Here is a 19431-nt window from a genome sequence, read left to right as displayed (position 1 = left end):
GGAAGTGAGGCCTTGCTCAGCAGCTACCACTTTGGGGAAGCACTAGTTGCAGGTGGCTCATTGCCAGGAAGCTCAGAAAAAAACCTCCAGGGTCATTCAGTACCGATTATCACTCGGTAGATAACAAAATAAATGCTCAAGCGGAGGCTTTGATCAGGGAAGTTTCATTCGAAGGCATTGAGAGCCCAAGACACTGGTATCAATTTCTCCCTATTCCAGAATACCCTACATACTACTAAGAGACACTAATCATGTCACTCTATTGCTTAAAAACCTCTAGGTTTGCATCCTGGAAGCCAAATCCCTCAGCTTGCTGCAAAACACTCATCACTATTCGTCCCTAAACTCCTCCTTTCCATCTTTAGCCAACATACTATAGTTAATGTCATGTGCCTTTGCACAATGCATTCTCTCTGCATAGAATGACCTCCTACCATTCACCTGATAAACTCCTACACATCCTTCAAAACCCAACTCAAATGATACATGATTTGAGATCCTCCTCTACCTATTCACTGAGGTGGATTTATTAATATTTATATTATTCTTTTAATTCCAGAAGTAAGATGTTCATACTTTAGGGATAGCACGTATCTTATTCATGACTGGTTATCTCAGAGCATGAATTCTAAGAACAAGGAAAATGTCTTTTTTTTTCAATGAGTCAAAATATACACACAGTGAGATCACACATCCAAGTGTACAATTCAATGAGTTTTAACAAATGAATGTACCTGTGTAACAACATCACAATCAAGATAGAACACTTGTATCACCACAGAAAATTCCCTTCCAGTCACTTTCCACCCCAATAGGGAACCACTTCTCTGATTTCTCTCACCATAGATTAGTTTTATCTGTTGTTGAATGTCATGTAAATAGAAAAATATAACACATACTCTTTTGTGTTAGACTTTTTTAGCTTAACATGTTTTTGAGATTCTTCCATTTTTTATGTGTATCAGTAGTTCATTCTTTTAAATTGCTGAGTAGTATTCCATGGTATGAATATACTGTAATTTTTTTCTCTTTTCTCAAGTTGATGAGCATTTCGGTTGTTTCCAGTTTGGCTTTATTATAAATAAAGCTGCTATGAATATTCTCATACATCTCTTTTTGTAGACATATGTTGACATTTCTCTAAGATAAAACCTTAGAATTGAAAGTACTGCGTCCTAGGATATGGTATGTGTAATATCGTAAGAAACCACCAAAGAATTTTCCAAGGTGGTTATGTAATTTTGAAGTCCCAATGGCACTGTGTGACTGTTGTTTGTTCTAAATTCTTGTCAACATTTGATGGCCATCATTTAATTTTGGTTATGCTCTTGGGTTTTAAGATATCTCATTGTGGTTTTATTTTGCATTTCCCTGATGGTCGATGTTGAGAACCTTTTCATGTGCCTATCAGCCATTCCTATACTTTCTTTTTCCTCTAACAATGCTATGAAATGGGTACAAATTTCACGCTCTTACAGAAAAGGAAAATGAGATACGTAGACGTTAAGTGATTTGCCCAAAGCCTAATGGCTCATAAATGGTGGAGCTGGTATTGGAATATGGGCAGACTAGCTGGCTACAGAGTTTTCTATACCTCTTTCCTATACCTTTTAAGTGGGCCTTAATTTACTCTTAATTTTCTAACTCCTTAAGGTAGAAAGTCACAATGGTTTTAAACCTTTCCTCCTTTCTGATAGAAAACTTCAAAGCCATTGACTTCTCTCTATGTACTGCATTTCACAAATTTTGTTGTTTCATTTTCATTGGCTTTAAGTGTTTTCTATTTTTTTTTTTTTTTAAAGATTTTATTTTTTCCTTTTTCTCCCCAAAGCCCCCCGGTACATAGTTGTGTATTCTTCGTTGTGGGTTCTTCTAGTTGTGGCATGTGGGACGCTGCCTCAGCGTGGTCTGATGAGCAGTGCCATGTCCGCGTCCAGGATTCGAACTAACGAAATACTGGGCCGTCTGCAGCGGAGCGCGCGAACTTAACCACTCGGCCACGGGGCCAGCCCCGAAGTGTTTTCTATTTTTATTTGTGGTCTCTCTTTGACCCATCCATGGGTCATTTAGAAGTGTAAAGTTTAATTTCCAAATATTTAGGGCTTTTCTAGATATCATGTTGTTACTAATTTCTAAGTTAATTATTTGTGGTCAGAGAACACATTCTGTAAGATTCCGTCTTTTGAATTTGAGTCTTATTTCATGCCCCAGCATGTGATCTGTCTTGGATAACATTCCATATGTACTGGAAAAAAATGTGATTTTTGAAAGCTAGTGGGTATAGATTTCACGAACGATCCGTCAGATCAAATCTTCTTTATCCTTAGTAGTTTTTGTCCAGTTGTTCTATCAATTTCCAGAGAAGAGTGGTTAAAAATCTCCAACTGATTATAGATTTGTCTATTTCTCCCCTTAGTTATTTCAAATTTTGCTTCATGTATTTTGCAGTTCTGGTGTTAGATGCATATACATTTATGATTATTATGTCTACTTAACTGACCATTTTATCATCTTGATAAAGTTCTGTCTATTTTAGGTTATGCACTTTGTCTTAAAGTCTAACTGTATGATGTTAATATAATCACATCATCTTATGATGCTTACTGTTTACATGGTTGTATTTTTTCTATCCATTTACTTTCAAACTATTTGTGTCTTTATATTTAAAGTGAGCTTCTTTTAGATATATATAGTTGGATCTTCATTTCAATCAGTCTGACAATCGCTTCTTTTTAACTGGAATGTTAAACCATTTGTATTTGATATCATTGGGTTTAGATTTACCATTTTGCTATTTGTTTTCAGTTTATCCCATTTTTTCTTTTGTTTCTCTGTTCCTCCCTTCCTGTTTTTTTATTAGTAGAATATTTGTTAGTATTCTAATTCCTTGAATAGTTTTTCTTTGCACTAAGTGCTTTACTTGGTTACTTCATTTAATCCTCTGACAATCCTATGAAATGGGTACAAATTTCGCTCTCTCACAGATAAGGAAAATGAGATACATAGAAGTTGTGATTTGCCCGATGCCTAATGGCTCATAAATGGTGGAGCTGATATTGGAATATGGGCAGACTAACTAGGCTTCAGATTTTATGATTAAAAAAAGAAAATCTCATGCTTAAATAAAAGTTAAAAGTGTAGTATAAAGTTTTTTTCCTGAACAATATTGGAGTGAGTTGCCAACATGACACTTTGTCGCCCATGGATAGTTTAGTGTGTAATTTCAATGAAGAAGGCTATTTTTCTACATGACCACCGTGCAAAGGTCAGGATCTGGAAATTAATGTTGATATGTACTACCACCTAATTCTCAGACCCCAATCAAATTTTGCCAGTTGTTCCAAGAATGCCCGTTGTAGCAAAAGGACCAGATCAGAATCATGTGTTGCCTTTGGTTGTCATGTCTTCTAGCCTAACTTCAAGCTGGAGTTATTCCTCAGTCTTTCCTTAGCTTTACTGACCTTGATTCTTTTGAAGATTTTAGACCAGTTACTTTGTAGGATATTCCTCAATTTGATGTCTTATCATGATTAGATCCAAGTTACGCACGTTCATCAGCAATGTTGGAGAAGCAATGCTATAATACTTCTCAAGGAATTTGAAATTCAATCTGACCCATTACTGATGACGTTTACTTTGATCACTTGATTAAGGTGATGTCTAGAGGCTTCTCCTAGGAAAGTTACATTTTTTTGTTTTGTAAATAATAAGCATTTTATGAGGAAGTACTTTGAAATTAGGTAGGCTGTTCCTCATCAAACTGTCAGTTTATTCATTTATTATATCACTATGGACTCACAGTTTCCTATTTTATTCAATGGTTTATATTCTCTTATCATCATTTATTTTGATGCTCAAATTGTCCCAAATTTGGCCAGTCATAGCCCCTTCAAGATGACTTCTTTGTCCTTTTGACATGTCTTCTCATTCTTTGAGATTTTCCTTACTTTCTGACACAAAAACCAGCTCCAGGCTCTTCTACTTTTTATCCCCCAGCTTTTGAGTTAACCATTTTCCTCAAGGAATTCTAGTTCCTTTTTATGGTACTATTATTTAGAAACAAAAATCTGGACATTTGGTGTGTCATTGTTTTGGGATGTAGTTATTTGCAGGCCTGTGAGGTAGACAAAGTTAGGAAATACATGCATGTGTGTATGTACATGTACAGACATTTACATTTATAGTTATTTCTGTAACTATCTAGATATATTGAAAACGAGGAATTGACACCAATATCTCCAATTCAGTTCCAATACTGTAAGGTTCATTCTAGTTTTTCCCTTTCCATATTTTAAATTCTTTTCTCTGGTGATGAGACCATGTCTCCTATTATACTCAAAATGTTCGTTTATTTAGTCTATTCCACTGATAAATTAATCTTCTATCACCACTGCTCCCCATTCCCTGAGCAAATTACCTGTTTACCCCCCTTGGGCCCTGACACTCTGCACTGGGCTGCCACACCCCTCCACCCCTATGTGAATGCCCTTTTCATCCCATTCTTGTTCCAGCTGCCTATTCTGGGCTGTCTTGCTGCATGAAAGCCCTCTTTATCCACCCAGGCTCCAAAATGCTGCATCAGGTTGCTCTCCCCACAACATGAATACTTTCCTTACTGTGTTTAGGCCCTGGCATCTCATGTTGGGGTGTTCCCCCATGTGAATACCATCTTTCATTCACTTCGCTCTGATACCCAATACCAGGCAACAACCCTGCTAGGACACTTTGCTCGCTCCACTTGCTCTCTGACAATCCAAGTTTGGCTCTCCTTTTGCATGGATATCCTCACCCATCTTGGGCTCTCTCACCAAATACTGAGCGTCCCTCTTACACAGATATCTTTTTCACCCAGCTCAGGTCTGACAGCCCACATTGGTCTGCCTTCTCATGTGGACACCCTCCTCATTCAGCTCAGGCTCCAATACCCCATACTGGGCCACCTCCCTCCAACAGGGATGCCTCTCCATCCTGCTTAGGCTCTGACAAGTGACCAGTGCTACCCCCCTACGTTGATGCCCTCTTCACCTGCCTCGGCTATGATACTCTGTGCTGGGCTGCCCTTCTGCACAAACATCCTCCTCACTCCATTTGAATTCCAACACCCCAGGCTGGGATGCCTTCCATGGGGATGCCCTCCTCACCCTACTAATGTTCCTATACCTTGCATCCAGCCAGCCTTTGCAGACACTCTCTGTATTAGTCTTCTATTGTTGAGTAACAAATGACCACAGTCTTAGTGGCTTAAAAAAACACTTCTTTGTTATCTCATGGTTTCTGAAGGGCAGAAATCCAAGGATGGCGTAGATGAATTCTCTACTCAGGGTCTCACAAGACTATTAAATTGCCAGGGGATGAGAGTCTTGGGGGATGCAGTGGGTTGAATGATTTTACCCAAAAATGCGTGTTGACCCAGAACCTCAGCAGGTAACCTTATTTGGAAATAGGGTCTTTGCAGGTGTAATTCATTAAGGATCTCAGGATGAAATCACCCTGGACTTACAGTGGGCCTTAACTCCAATGACTTGTGTTTTTATCAAGAAAGGAGAGGGAGATGTGGACACAGAGGAGACAGAGAAAGAGAAGAAGGTCATGTGAAAACAGAGCCAAAGATTAAAGTTATGCTGCCACAAGCCAAGAAAAGCCAAGTATTGTTGGCAACCACCAGAAGCTAGGAGAGAAGCACAGGAAGGTTTCTCCCTCAGAGCATCCAGAAGGAACACACCCTGCCAACATCTTGCTTTTGGATTTCTGGCCTCCAGAACTGTAAGAAAATAAGTTCCTGTCATCTTAAGCCATGCAGTTTGTGATACTTTGTTACAGTAGCCCTAGAAAACTAATACCAGGGCGTGCTAGAATTCTACTGACTACACTCTCCTAACCCCCCAACTTCACCCCATGCTGACATCCTCTTCACCGTAATTGGCCTCTGACATCACACTCTGGGCCACTTTCTCTCCCAACTCTGGCATAGACACCTTGCTTGGCCCTACTTGTTGTCTTTAGGTCTGAATTATTCAGGAAGAGAAGGAAAAGAATGGGAAAGAAGAAAATGAGGAAAACTCTCCAATAGATTTTTAGCTAATCCTTTCCACATCTCTCTCTCCCTTTTATTTAGTATTTGCTCTAGAGATTAAAATATGCATCTAAATTTATCAATGCCTATTCAGAGTTAACGTTGCATCACTTCATGTAAAATTTAAGAGCTTATGATGGCATACCTCCCTGTTCTTTGTGGTATTGTTGTAATATATTTTACTTCTACAAATATTATAATCCCACAATACATATTATAATTTCACATTAAATAGTCAGAAAAAAAGATAGTCTTTTATGCTTGTCCATATTTACCATTTTGGTGCTCTTTATTCCTTCACACAAATCTGAATTTTCATTGGTGTCATTTTTTCTTTGTCTTAAAAAACTGAGAGCAAGATGTCAGCGGGGCTGCATTTCTATCTGCAGCTTGAGGTCCTCTTCTAAGCTCATTCAGGTTGTATGCAAAATTCAGCTCCTTGTGGCTGTAGGACTGAAGTTCCCATTTTTTTGCTGGTTGTCAGTCAGGTATTATTCTCAGCTCCTAGAAATCTCCCTCAAGTTTTAGCCGCATGTTCTTCACAGGCTGGCAGCTTCTCCAAAGTTGGCAGGAGAATCTCTCTGTCTTCAATCTGCTAATACAGAGTCTTATATAACAAAGTAATCAGGAAGGCAACTATTCTGTTGTATTCACAGGTCCCACCAATGCTCAAGGCGAGGGTATTAAACAGGACAGCAATAGAAAATTAATACAGACACTAACTCCCACATTCTCCCAGACTTCTACCTCCTACCTACTTTCTTGTTGGTCCATAGAGTTTTACTATAGGAACTTAATTATTTTAGCTTCATTGTTTTGGTTTTTTGTTTGTTTGTTTTTTGAGGAAGATTAGCCCTGAGCTAACATCTGCCACCAATCCTCCTCTTTTTGCTGAGGAAGACTGGCCCTGAGCTAACGTCAGTCCCCATCTTCCTCTACTTTATATCTAGGATGCCTGCCATACCATGGCTTGCCAAGCGGTGCCAGGTCCGCACTCAGGATCAGAACTGGCGAACCCCAGGCCTCCAAAGTGGAACATGTGCACTTAACCACTGTGCCACTGGGCCAGCCCCTAGCTTCATTATTTTGATCCCCATTAAACTATAAAAAATTATCCAAACAATACTAAGTAACCACCTAAATAAGATTAGTAGGAATTTATTATGAATCCTTTCTCTGGTAAAGAGGGTAAAATTTTTTTGCAGAGGAGAGCATAATGGTGGTAGGGCTGGTAAAGAGGGGACATTGCCAAAAATGGGAGACTAGATAAAACTACACCCTCACAAACAATTAGCTGTAAATTTGTGACTTGGACTCAATCCATTGATGCACCAAGAAATAACTTTCCATTCTTAGCTCAGCCTCTGCCCTACAGAAAGGAGCATCTAAAAGTCATAGCTTGATTTTAAATCTGTTCAACAACCATAGAATTTAGGTTTTCTAATCTATTGATTAACTCAAACTAACCCAAGCTTTGCATTTTTCTATTTGAAAAGTTGTCCCAGCTCGGGAAACGATCTGAGTCTGTGCAAAGGAAGACGGGTGGGGTAGACAGGGTCATGCAGGGCAAGGTGCTTGAAAACTAGGGAACTTTAAAGAAAGTCCAAATTTATGTACCCCAACCCAGGCTGGAAATCTGAATCTTAAAAAAGCTCTCTAGGGCCGGCTCTGTGGCTTAGTGGTTAGGTTTGCACGCTCTGCTTCGGTGGCCCAGGGTTTTGCAGGTTCAAATCCTGGGCGCGGACATGGCACCGCCCATCAGGCCCTGCTGAGGCGGCATCCCACATGCCACAACTGGAATGACCCACAACTAAAAATATGCAACTATGTACCACGGGGCTTTGGGGAGAAAAAGGAAAAATAAAATCTTTAAAAAAAAAAAAAAAAGCTCTCTGGGTGAAGCAACTCTTTCCTTCTCTCCCCTCTCACTCTCTGTCCCTATGAGTGGGTGTGGGAGGAGGGTGAGATTCTCAGGCAGCATCCGAGTGCAGGTCAAGATTCTGAAGAGCCTGTGTTTAGGAACCACAGAAAGGGTGGAAAGAGGTTTAGGAACCACAGAAAAGGTGGAAAGAGGATGTCACCAACAAGTAAGAGACTTAGGTCCTGCTAAAAATACAGATGTCACGATAGGCCAGAATTCTCAAACTACGGTGCGAAATCCTGAATTCATATTAGAATCAACTAGGGAGCTTGCCAAATATAGCAATGTCCAGGTCTCAGCCAGGGGTAATTAAATCAGACTGTCTGGTAAGCTCCGGCAAAGGCTTTTCGATGAAAGTTCTTAAATCAATGGTTGTCAAGTTTTAATGTGTTCTCAAATTTTAGCACGCATCAGAGTTTTTGACTCAGGAGGTCTGAAGAGGGGGCCCAAAAGTAGTGTTTCTAACAAGCTCCCAGGTGATGCTGATGCTGCTGGTTCTGAGACCACACCTTGAAAACTGCTGCTCAGGATCTTTGCTGTTCAAAATGTGGCCCATGTACCAGAAACATCAGCATCACCTGAGAACTTGTTAGAAGTGAAGAATCTCAGGGCCCTACTCAGTCATGCTGCATCAGAATTTTCAGTTTAATAAGATCCCTAGGTGATTTAGATAAACATTAGAGTCTGAGAAGCACCGTGCTGGAAGCCACTGATATACAAGACACCTCTAAAAATGCAAATTCCTTCAAAGAGTCTAATTTAGTAAGTCTTGAGTACAGTTGTGGAGTCTATACTTTTGAACAAGCTTCCCAGGATATTTTGATGCCTGAGGACAAACACTTGGAGAGACTCTCCACCTTAGGCACATCCTCAAGTCTCTCTAAGCCCCAATTTCCTCATTTATAACTAAAGTCAATAAATGTTATATTTGTTTAAAGTGAATGCAGCTGAAACTTTTGGTGCCCTTCCAACTCAAAGGTCTATGATTTGTACCAAAAGAGGTGATTTTTCTGTTCTTTGTAAATATTAAGAAACCTAAAAAGAAAGATTACAAGTTTATTTTTGTCTTTCCCAGGGCAAATTTACCTCCCAACAGAAGAGAAATCACACTTAAAAAAAAAAATCTACTTTAACATCTTATAATGATAGTTTACACTTTTGGATTGCTTTAAACTTTTCAAAACATTTCACATGTATTTTCGCAACATGCAAGTATATAGGCAACATATAGTAGTTTCAAGTTTTTATTTAGTCTCTTGTTCTTTCTTCCAGGCCACAGTTTCAAAATGTAGTCTGTAGTCAAATACATAATCAATTAAAAAACATTACTTAATACCTACTGTATGCCAGACACTGAAGACACATGATAAAGAAAGTAAATAAGATCTCTACTCTCAAACAGTACATCAAAATCTTATGGGAAGTGGAGAGGGCTGCAAGTCTTATTAGAAATGCAGATTTCTAGTCATCAGCCCACACTGTCAATAAACAATCTCTGTCTCTAGAATTACCTCTATTTGGGGCATTACACTGTGCTAGGTGATAAGGATTACGCAAAAGAAAGATTAGATTTTCTCCTACCTTCTATAAACTTAAAATCTATGTGGGAAGAAGATGTCAAAAAAACATATGAGATAAATAAGTAGCAATGCCAGATCATATTCATTCATTCATTCAACAACAAAATTTTCTGAGAGCCAAATAAATGGTGCAGAGGATAAGTGTTAATAGTGTTCAAAAATGGTATTATTGTGGACTGGAGAGCAAAGAAAACCTCTGTAGAGATAACAGAACTTGAATGGAGGGAAGAATTTGGAATAGCAAAGGAATGGGTGAACAACTTTCTAACATGAGGAAATGCACATGGAAGAGAGCATGAAATGTTCATATGGGGGCCAAGTTTCCTGTAGGGCAGTAGCATGGAAATACAGTTAGCTGTGATCAAGGATCAGGATCAGATAGTGAAGGCCATTGACTGCTGGGTCTAGAAACATGATATTGAGCTTAAATGCAACAAGAAGAGGTTTTTGATCATGAGAGTGATACTGTGACAGTGATATATTAATTATAAGATTGGTCTAGTAGAGGGGCATAGGGTGGATTAGATGAGGAGAAAAGGGAGGAAGGAAAACAGCTTGAGTTGCTACTGCAGTGTTTAGGGCCAAGACAATAAGAACCTATACAAGGATGACAGCCCTAGAAACACAAAGAAAAATATTTTGAAAAAAGAACCCATGGAACTTGGTTACAATTAGACAAAGAAACTGAAAAAGAAGAGTAAATTTGAACTTTATGGAGAGGGGATGGTAAGTCGAGTTTAGGACACATGCAATTTGAGGTTATCAAATGTACGAGGTGTCCAAGGGGAATTGCCATGATGGTAGATAGAGACATGGTGCTGAAAATACAGATTTGAGAGCAATCATGTGAGAGGATGGATTTGAAACTTTAAAATATAAATTGCTCCCCAAAGGGGTAGGGGGAAAACAGAAAAGAAAGTAAGATACTAGAAACTGAACTCTGGGAAATAGCTACAGTGAAGGAGTTAGAGGAAAAAGAAGGACCTGTAGAGGAAAAAAAGGTAGAGAACCAAGAAAGTTCTGCCTAGTGGGAGCCAAGAGAAGCAAACAAAAAGCCAGCTGATTGTTCCAGAAAGGCTCAGGAGATGAAGCTCTGGTTCCTCAGAAGGAAAGGGTAAAGAGTTGAGAAGAGGGAGTTGAAAGTCTGTGTAAAAGTCTATATAAAAAGCAGTTAGACCCTTACCTTACGCTACATACAAAAATTAATTCAAAATGAATTAATGACCTAAATATAAGACGCGAAACTTTAGAACTCCTAGAAGAAAACATAGGGGAAAAGCTTCATGACATTGGATTTGGCAATGATTTCCTGGATGTGACATCAAAAGTGCAGGCAACAAAAGCAAAAACAGACAAATGAGACTACATCAAACTTAAGAACTTCTGTGCAGCAAAGAAAACAATCAATAGAGTGAAAAGGAAACCTATGGAATGGGAGAAAATACTTGCAAACCATATGTATGATAAGGAGTTAATATCCAGAATATATAAAGAATTTCTAGGGCCTGGCCCCATGGCCTAATGGTTAAGTTTGGCACTCTCCACTTTTGTAAACAAATCCAGGAAGTCACACACTATCAACCTTACCCAACGTGAGAAGGAACTACACAAAAGTGTGCCTACCAGGAAGTGACAATCATTGGGCGTCTTGGAGACTGGCCACCACAGGGGGAAAGGAAAAGTTAATAGAAAAGAAAAGCTAATAGAAAAGGCATTAAGGGATGGGTCTAAGCCCTTGCTACTCAAAATATGGTCTATAGAGCGGCATCATTTGGGAGACTGTTAGAAATGCAGAATCTCAAGCCCTGTCTCAGGCCTACCAAATCAGAATCTGCATTTTACAAGATCGTCAGCTGACTCATCTGTATATAAAATTTTGAGAAACATTGATTCAGAGTACAGGAATGGGGATTGGCTCTAGAGAAGGAGATTGCATCCTCTGCAGGGACAAAGAAGAGTGGAAGTGAATCTCATGACAGAGTTGAAGGGGAGAGTAAATGAGAGTGCTTATAAAGGAAGCGACTTCTTGCCACATTGAGTTAGTTCAGATAAGGCCTACTTACAACTAAGAAGATTTAATGAATAATAAGCCCGTTTTCTTCAGGAAGTAATATAACGAAATGGAAAGAACATAACTTTGAAATAAAAACTTGGATTTGTATCCTGACTCCAGTACTAATCAGCTGTGTATCTTTGGGCAAGTTTCTTAACCTCTCTAGTTCTTAATTTTTTTCATATGGAATACGATGGTAATAATACCAATTCCATAGAGTGGATCAGAAGATGAAATAAAGTGTATAAAGCACTCGGTTCAGAGGAAGCATCCAATATTATTTTCATTCCTTTGCTTCTTTTTTCCAACTCTAAACACTCCATTTAGGTCCTATCTTTTGGTATTTTAACTTTGGTTGTTACTTGTGGGGAAATTTCTCTTGAATTCTCGAGATTCTCGAATCTCAATCTTTATAATTTTATTAGAGAGCACGTTGATTAGAGGGAGCACATTACATTTGCTAGCACCATATCTAAGAAAACACATATATTCTGGAAAGTCCCTAATTCCTCCCTCATTTCATCAGAGTCGATGTAGTAAGAGGTGCTATATTGAACAAGAAGTACTGGCCAAAAAACAGAGCCTAATTGCACAACAGAGGTGGGGATTGTGCCTGGTGTTGACTCACACGAGACTCTACTTCCTAGACATCGCTTTCTGGAATAGTCCCTGTCTCCACCTTATTGCTTAGCATTGGACCTTCCTTCTTATTGTAGCTCCCATCTATGTTTCTTCCGGGCCCTCTTGGAAGCCTACCATAGTTTTTCTATTTCTTCCTCTCACTTCTTTTCCCTAAATTCACAAACACTCTTCCTTTGAGACTTTTCAGAAAGAATTTTAATAGTAGTAACAACAGGGAAACTGATGAAGTTAACAAACACAATCAACAACAGTGACATGACAAACTTATAAGAATTCTTCAAAACAAATATAAGATGAAAACATTAAAGGCCAGTTCTCATCAACAAAGTGAAGACCACCCGCAAACTAGAAGAAAATATTTTCAAGTTACACATCTGATAAGGGACTTGTATCCAGAATGGAAAAGAACTCAATAATGTAAAGACTAATAACACAATTTAAAAATGGGTGAAGGATTGGAATAGACATTTCTTTAAAGATGGATAATAAGCACAAGAAAAGATGCTCAACGTCATTATTCATTAAAGGTAGGCAAATCAATGAGATAATACTTCACACCCACTGGGATGGTTATATAGATCTTCCTTGACTTTCAATGAGATTACATCCCAATAAACCCATATAAGTTGAAAATGTGTTTAATATACCTAACCTTACCAAACATCATAGCCTAGCCTAACTTACATGTGCTCAGAACACTTACATTAGCATACAGTCAGGCAAAATTACCTAACACAAAGCCTATTTTATACTAAAGTGTTGAATATCTCATGTAATGTATTGAATGCTACACTAAAAGTGAAACGCAGGATGGTTGTCTGGGTACAGAATGGTTGGAAGTGTGTCAGTTGTTTACTTTTGTGATCCCATGGCTCACTGAGAGCTGTAGTTCACTGCCACTGCCTAACATAATGAGAGAGTATTGTACCACATATTGCTAGCCCAGGAAAAGATCAAAATTCAAAATTTAAAGTATGGTTTCTACTAAATTTGTATTGCTTTTGCATCACCATGAAGTCAAAAAATCATAAGTCAAACCGTTGTAAGTTGGAGACCGTCTGTAACCAAAAAGACAGACAATAATAAGTGTTAGAGAGGATGTGAAGAAAGTGGAACCCTCACACATTGCTGGTAGGAATGTAAAATGATGTAGTCACTTTGGGAAACAGTTTGGCAGTTCCTCCAAACATCAAACAAAGAATTATCACATGATCTAGCAATTCCACTCCCAGATATCTACCCAAGGGAAATGAAAACAAATATCCATGCAAAAACTTGTACACAAATGTTCACAGCATCATTATTCATAATAACCAAAGAATGGAAGCAACCCAAATGTCCATCAGCTGGTGAATGGAAAAACAGATGTGGTATACCCATACTATGGGGTATTATTAAGCAATAAAAAGCAATATAATATTGATATATGCTACATCACAGATGATCCTCAAAAACGTTATGCTAAGTGAAAGAAGCCAGTCACAAAAGATTACATATTGTATGACCCCATTTATATGAAATGTTCGTAACAGGCAGATCCACAGAGATGAAAGTACATTAGTGGTTGCCAAGGGCTGGTGGGCTGGGAAATTTGGGAGGGTGGTGAAGGGTGACTTCTAATGGGTATGGGGTTTCTTTTTGGGTTGATAGAATTGTTCTAAAATTAAATTATGGTGATGGTTGCAGAGCTCTGTAAATATACTGAAAACCATTGACTTGTACACTTAAAGCTAGAGTCGGTTCTGTCCACATTGGGATTTGAATCCTCAGGCTTCATCACTATCCCTCTCTTCCCCTGGATTCTTTCCCTGGTCAGCCGTATTCCAGCGTCCATCTCCAGGTTGCCATTTCTGTATTTCCACCCCTCCAAATAAGAAAGGAAAGAAGATCTCAGAATCCTCCAGCCCCAAAATCTGTAAAGTAGAAGTCCTTCACCCTAGCTGTGCATCGGAATAGCTAGAACGGGGTAGAGAGGCACAGGGAGTGCCGGCCCTGGCAGCTCACCCGTCAGCCTTGCCTGGAGCTCCTGCGAGCTCCATCAGGCCCTTCCCTGCCTCTGTTCATCCTGTGGGCCCAACCTACCCACTGTGCCACTACTGTGCTCCAGGAAGCAAGTGAAGAAGACAGTCCAGCCCCTCTGGGCCAGGATGGAGGAGATGGTGGGAGCTGAACTCCACATCTCCACATGACCATCACCCATAGCAATGAGAAGCCTGACCTTCATGTCACCCTGCCGCGGGGCTAGGATGAACCAGCTCTCCATCGCCCAGTGGTGCAGCTTGTTGAAGTGGTCACAGGGATTGCACTTCCCTTCAGAAACTCCTATTTAAGGGGAAATCTCTGCAGGATATGGAGCACCCATTGTTGGTACTTGGAATAGAATGGTTGCTGGATCATGTTAAATCGGGAGAAAGAATGGTCCAGGGGAAGAAGTGAAATAAAGAATTGATGTATTTGGAATAGTCTCTGGAGAGGTTTGCTGACCAAGTAGAAGAGGTGAATGAGGAGCTCCTTGGGACCGGGGAAGGCGTGCTGACCAAGGCGCACCGGATAGAGTCAAAGTGACAAACTGACAGTTTATAAAGACCTTGGAAAAACTGACGCACTGATTTGGCCAGAAAATTTCAAAGACAGTAGAGCATAAAGCAAGGGTTTGATGAAAAGATTCAGGCATTCCTGGCCGAGTGTGTGACATGGTAGAACACAGCATCTGCCAGAAATCCAGCGTTTGCAATCCATGAACTTGGCCCTGGCCTCTCTTGGTCAGGATGTTAGCGCTCAAGGGAGAACAAGAATTCATCCTTCCTCTGCCTTTTTGTTCTATTTGGGCCCGCAAGGGATAGGATGACACTCACCCACACTGATGAGGGCAGATCTTCTGTACTCAGCCTAGCCATCACCCTCACAGACACACCTAGAAATAATGTTTTACCAGGTATCTAGGCATCTGTTAGCCCAGTCAATTTGGCACATAAAACTAACTGCATCTGGATAGCTAGGACGCTTCTTAAACAGAGCAGCTACGTCACCTCAGTCTTCAGCACAGTGCCCGGCAGATGGGCTCCTGACAATCCACTCTGAGGCAGAGTGGTATTTCACTGAAGTCCCAGAAGTCAGGACTGGGATTGTGGGAGCTCAGACAAGGTGGTGCTGAGGGCAGACAAGTGAATGAGGCTCTAGGCCTGGCCCCTCTCACTCCCAAATGGAATTGGAGCAGTTCAGCATTTATCTGTTTTTCTAAAGTACCTGAGTGAACTTGGGTAAGTTTCCTTGTATAAAAATTGGTTTAATAGCACCTGCCTCGTATAATGAATGAGGTAGTGCACGTAATCACTTAGCACACTGGAGGAGCATGGGGCGCGCGTGTTTCAGAAAAATGTTTGCTGCTATTGTGTTTGGATTCTACTTTAGAGTTTGTTAGAAGGATGGCTTCCAGTACCTGAAAAACAGGTCTGGAAATTACTGATTTGGCCCTTATTCCTCTTTAAAAAAATGTTTTGATAAATTACGTCAGTAGTCCATGAATTCATTTGTATGAAAATTTTTTTTAAAGAAGCAACAGTGACAATACAGAAGTCTGCCCCCATGTTTTTTTCTCTAAAATGAAAAATGTTTTTAGGGAAAACATCCAAAATCAACTCAGTTCAAATTTTTAAGGTAAAAATGATTAAGGCAGTGATAGTCCTAGAGCAGAAGAACGTTATCTGTAGAGAGAATATTATTCCCTAACTAGATGTGTTCTACTCTGCAGAGTTCTTCCTTCTCAGCTCTCTTTTTTTGCAACTCCATTTAAGAATTTTCTCCTATGCTTGGAAATCTCTTGCCTCTCCACAAGTATTTTCAGAAATTTAGTCCCTTCATCCTTTGATATGAATTGTCGTATTAGGCTATGATATAAATATTCTGGATGGAGCATTTCAACTCCATCCCCATACTTCGTTACTCTGAGAATGTTGATGTACAAGAGTTGTCCATTTTGCATCTGATATTGCCATGTAGTAGTAAAGACTCTTCTTTAGAGGCAATAAATAAGTATCTCACTCTGTTAATTCTCTAAGTAATCCAGGACAATATTCGACAATATACTGAGAAAGAGGGATGTTTGTAATTTTACTCTTCAGTTTAAACAATAGTAAGCCTGTTAACGCTATAAAAGTTGTTACACAAGTCGACATGATACAGCCCTTTAACAAACAAACTTATTTCCAAGTGCCTTGCGTCACTGCTGGATGTGCTTTTCTGCAAAGCCTAACATGATCTAATTATGGGCAGTAAGAGCAACAAGGACTCCAAAAGCCTGTCTGCCCAGGAAGACCTTTGTTATATATCTCGTGAAAAAGCAGAGAGGCAATTCCTTCTGACTGCCAAAGGGAGTTTGGTGGTTGGGCTCACCCTGAGCAAAACTGGAATAAAGTGTGTATTCCTAACTCCTTTCTGTACTTCTTTGTCTTTTTCAGAAACTTTCCCCCCCAATATCCTTCTGCTATTTTCCTTCCTCTTTCCTTCTCTTTCTCTTTCCCTCTCCCACACCCAGGATTGCAAGGGGGACGTTGCTTAACTCCAAAGATGAGAAATAAATGCAGCATTCCTTAGTCTCTAAAAACCCATGCCTTCAACCTTAAAATAGAAGGAAATTCTGACACATGCTACAAGATGGATGAATTCAAGGATATTATATGAAGTGAAATAAGCCAGTCACAAAAAGACAAATACTATATGATTCCACTTCTGTGAAGTTCTACAGTAGTCAAATTCATAGAAACAGAAAGTAGAATGGTGGTTTCCAGGGGCTAGGGGGTGGGGGGTGGGGAGTTGTTGTTTAATGGGTATAGAGTTTCACTTTTGCAAGATGAAAAGAGTTCTGAGGACTGGTTGCACAGTGACGTGAATATACTTAACACTACTGAACTGTATACTTAAAAATGGTTAAGTTGGTAAATTTTACGGGTTTTTTTCTACCACAATTTTTTAAAAAAACATGTCTTATTGAAAAGACAAACAAGTGTTGGGGAGGATGTGGACAAATGGGAACTCTTATACACTGCCAAATATTTTGTCAGTTTCTTAGCAAAAACACAAACTTTACCATATAATCTAGCAATTTCACACTTAGGAATCTGCCAGGGAGAAATAAAACGTGGGTCCACAAAAAGATGTGTACATGAATGTTCATAGCAGCATTATTCATAGCGGCCCAAAACTGGACACAATCCAAGTGTCCACTGACTGGTGAATATATAAACTGAATGTGGTGTATCCATACAGTGGAATATTATTAAGCAATAAAAAGGAGCAAATTGCTGACACATGCTACAATATAGCTGAACATCAAAAATATTGTGCTAAGTGAAAAAAGCCAGATGCAAAAGACCTGCCTGTTGTATCATTCCATTTACATGAAATGTCCAACAAAGGTAAATTTACAAAAACCAAAATAAAGCAGATCGGTGATTGTCTAGTCTTGGGAATGCAAGTGGTGGTTAACTGTAAACAAGCACAAAGGAACTTTTTGGGAAGATTGAAATGTTTTAAAATGGGATGTGGTGATGGTTGTACTCCATAAAATGTACTTTCACTAAAAAAATCACTGAAATGTACATTTTAAATTGGTGAATTTTATAGTCTGTGAGTTATACCTCAATAAGATAAGTATTAAAAATTAAAATTCAAAACAAAGCCATGCCCCACATATGGTGAGCCGTCTTGGAGGGCAACTGCTTCCTGGAGCAGAGGTGAGCTGTCTCTGCTGAGCTCTGCCCAACATGAAGATTTGTGAGCAAAAGAAATCCACACACATGCACCAACCCTCGTACCCAATCATAAAAATAAAATCTCATGTTCCTGCAGATTCTAACATGCCTCCCCTATGTTCTCAAAGAAAAAACATATATCATGGAAGAATTCCCACCAGTGAAGTGCACTTTGCACACCAATCACCTTGCAGCCTCATAACCACCCTAGGAGGTAGGCATTAGTATACAAATAATGTAGAACAGCACAGATTGTCAGATATCCCAATTTCATAAATATGAAAATACAAAAAAGTCTGCCTTTCCATTAAGGAAATACTAATTAGCCCCATTTTACGTATATGGAAACTGAGATTTAAAGAGAAAAAATGATTTCATGAGGTCACATAGCCTGCAAGTGACTGAGCTAATAGCCATGGTACTTCACTGCCTTCCACTACAAGATAATATGCTTTTTCTGAACGTATATGCTCCTCCCATAAGAAACCCCCTCTTGAGAACAGTCGATCTCTCAGAGGGTGGGATCTGGCACTCATTCTGCCAACCCCAGTTGGCCTTGGACAGTCAGGGCAAGGAGTGTTGCTTATCCCGTCTGTTATGGAGAGAGCAAATGTGTGACTCTCAACTCTGTGAGCCAGGCCCTTTTGTACACCTGTCTCTCTGCTTTTATCTGTCAAAGAACTCCATCCACTGCTGTCCTGCGCAAGAGGAACACATTCTATCATTAGATGATCAGGAAATGGAAGAAACGGGAAGAGACTGAAAATGAGGGGGTCAATCCACTTTGTAAAACTTGAAAGTAAAAAGAGTACAGCTGCCCAGGAACAGTGAAGAGAAAGCACATTTTGACCAGGAAGAAAAAAGTGAGACTTTGGGCAGAGGCCCTTTGTTTGCTAGGGGATAACTGTGCTGTTTTGACGCTTGCCTGTTGGGAAATGGGGAGACAGCAATGGAATAGAAATGGCGAAGAGAGCCACAGTTTCCGGTTTTGACAAAAACATTCCATAAAAGGTGCACTTACATAAGTGACTGCTATGTTGTTAATTTCTTATGTCTCTCCAGCCCACCACCCCAGTGGGGATGGGAAATGACTGAGTCACATCCAACATTAACATCCCACCCACCTCAAAACAAAGCAAACTTTTGGTGTCTGGATTGAAGTTTCTCTTGCCTTTGCCTGAAAAGGAGGTGGAATTAGCGTGAATGTAGGTGTTGTAGCTACACAGCTGCTGTAGCCTTCATACCTTAAAAAAGAAAAATCACCTTATTTTGCAGTGTTAAAAAGTCTCATGCAACTGACAGCTTTAAGAACCTTAAGCCTCTTGGAATAATTTCCAGATATTTCTAACACAGAATGCTGGGGAGGGGGAAGGGAGAAAGAGTGAGGGAGAGAGAGAGAGACAGAGGAACGA

The sequence above is a fragment of the Equus przewalskii genome, chromosome 1 (assembly GCF_037783145.1).
Source record: "Equus przewalskii isolate Varuska chromosome 1, EquPr2, whole genome shotgun sequence".
Lineage (NCBI taxonomy): Eukaryota > Metazoa > Chordata > Mammalia > Perissodactyla > Equidae > Equus > Equus przewalskii.
This window is presented reverse-complemented; position numbering follows the sequence as displayed.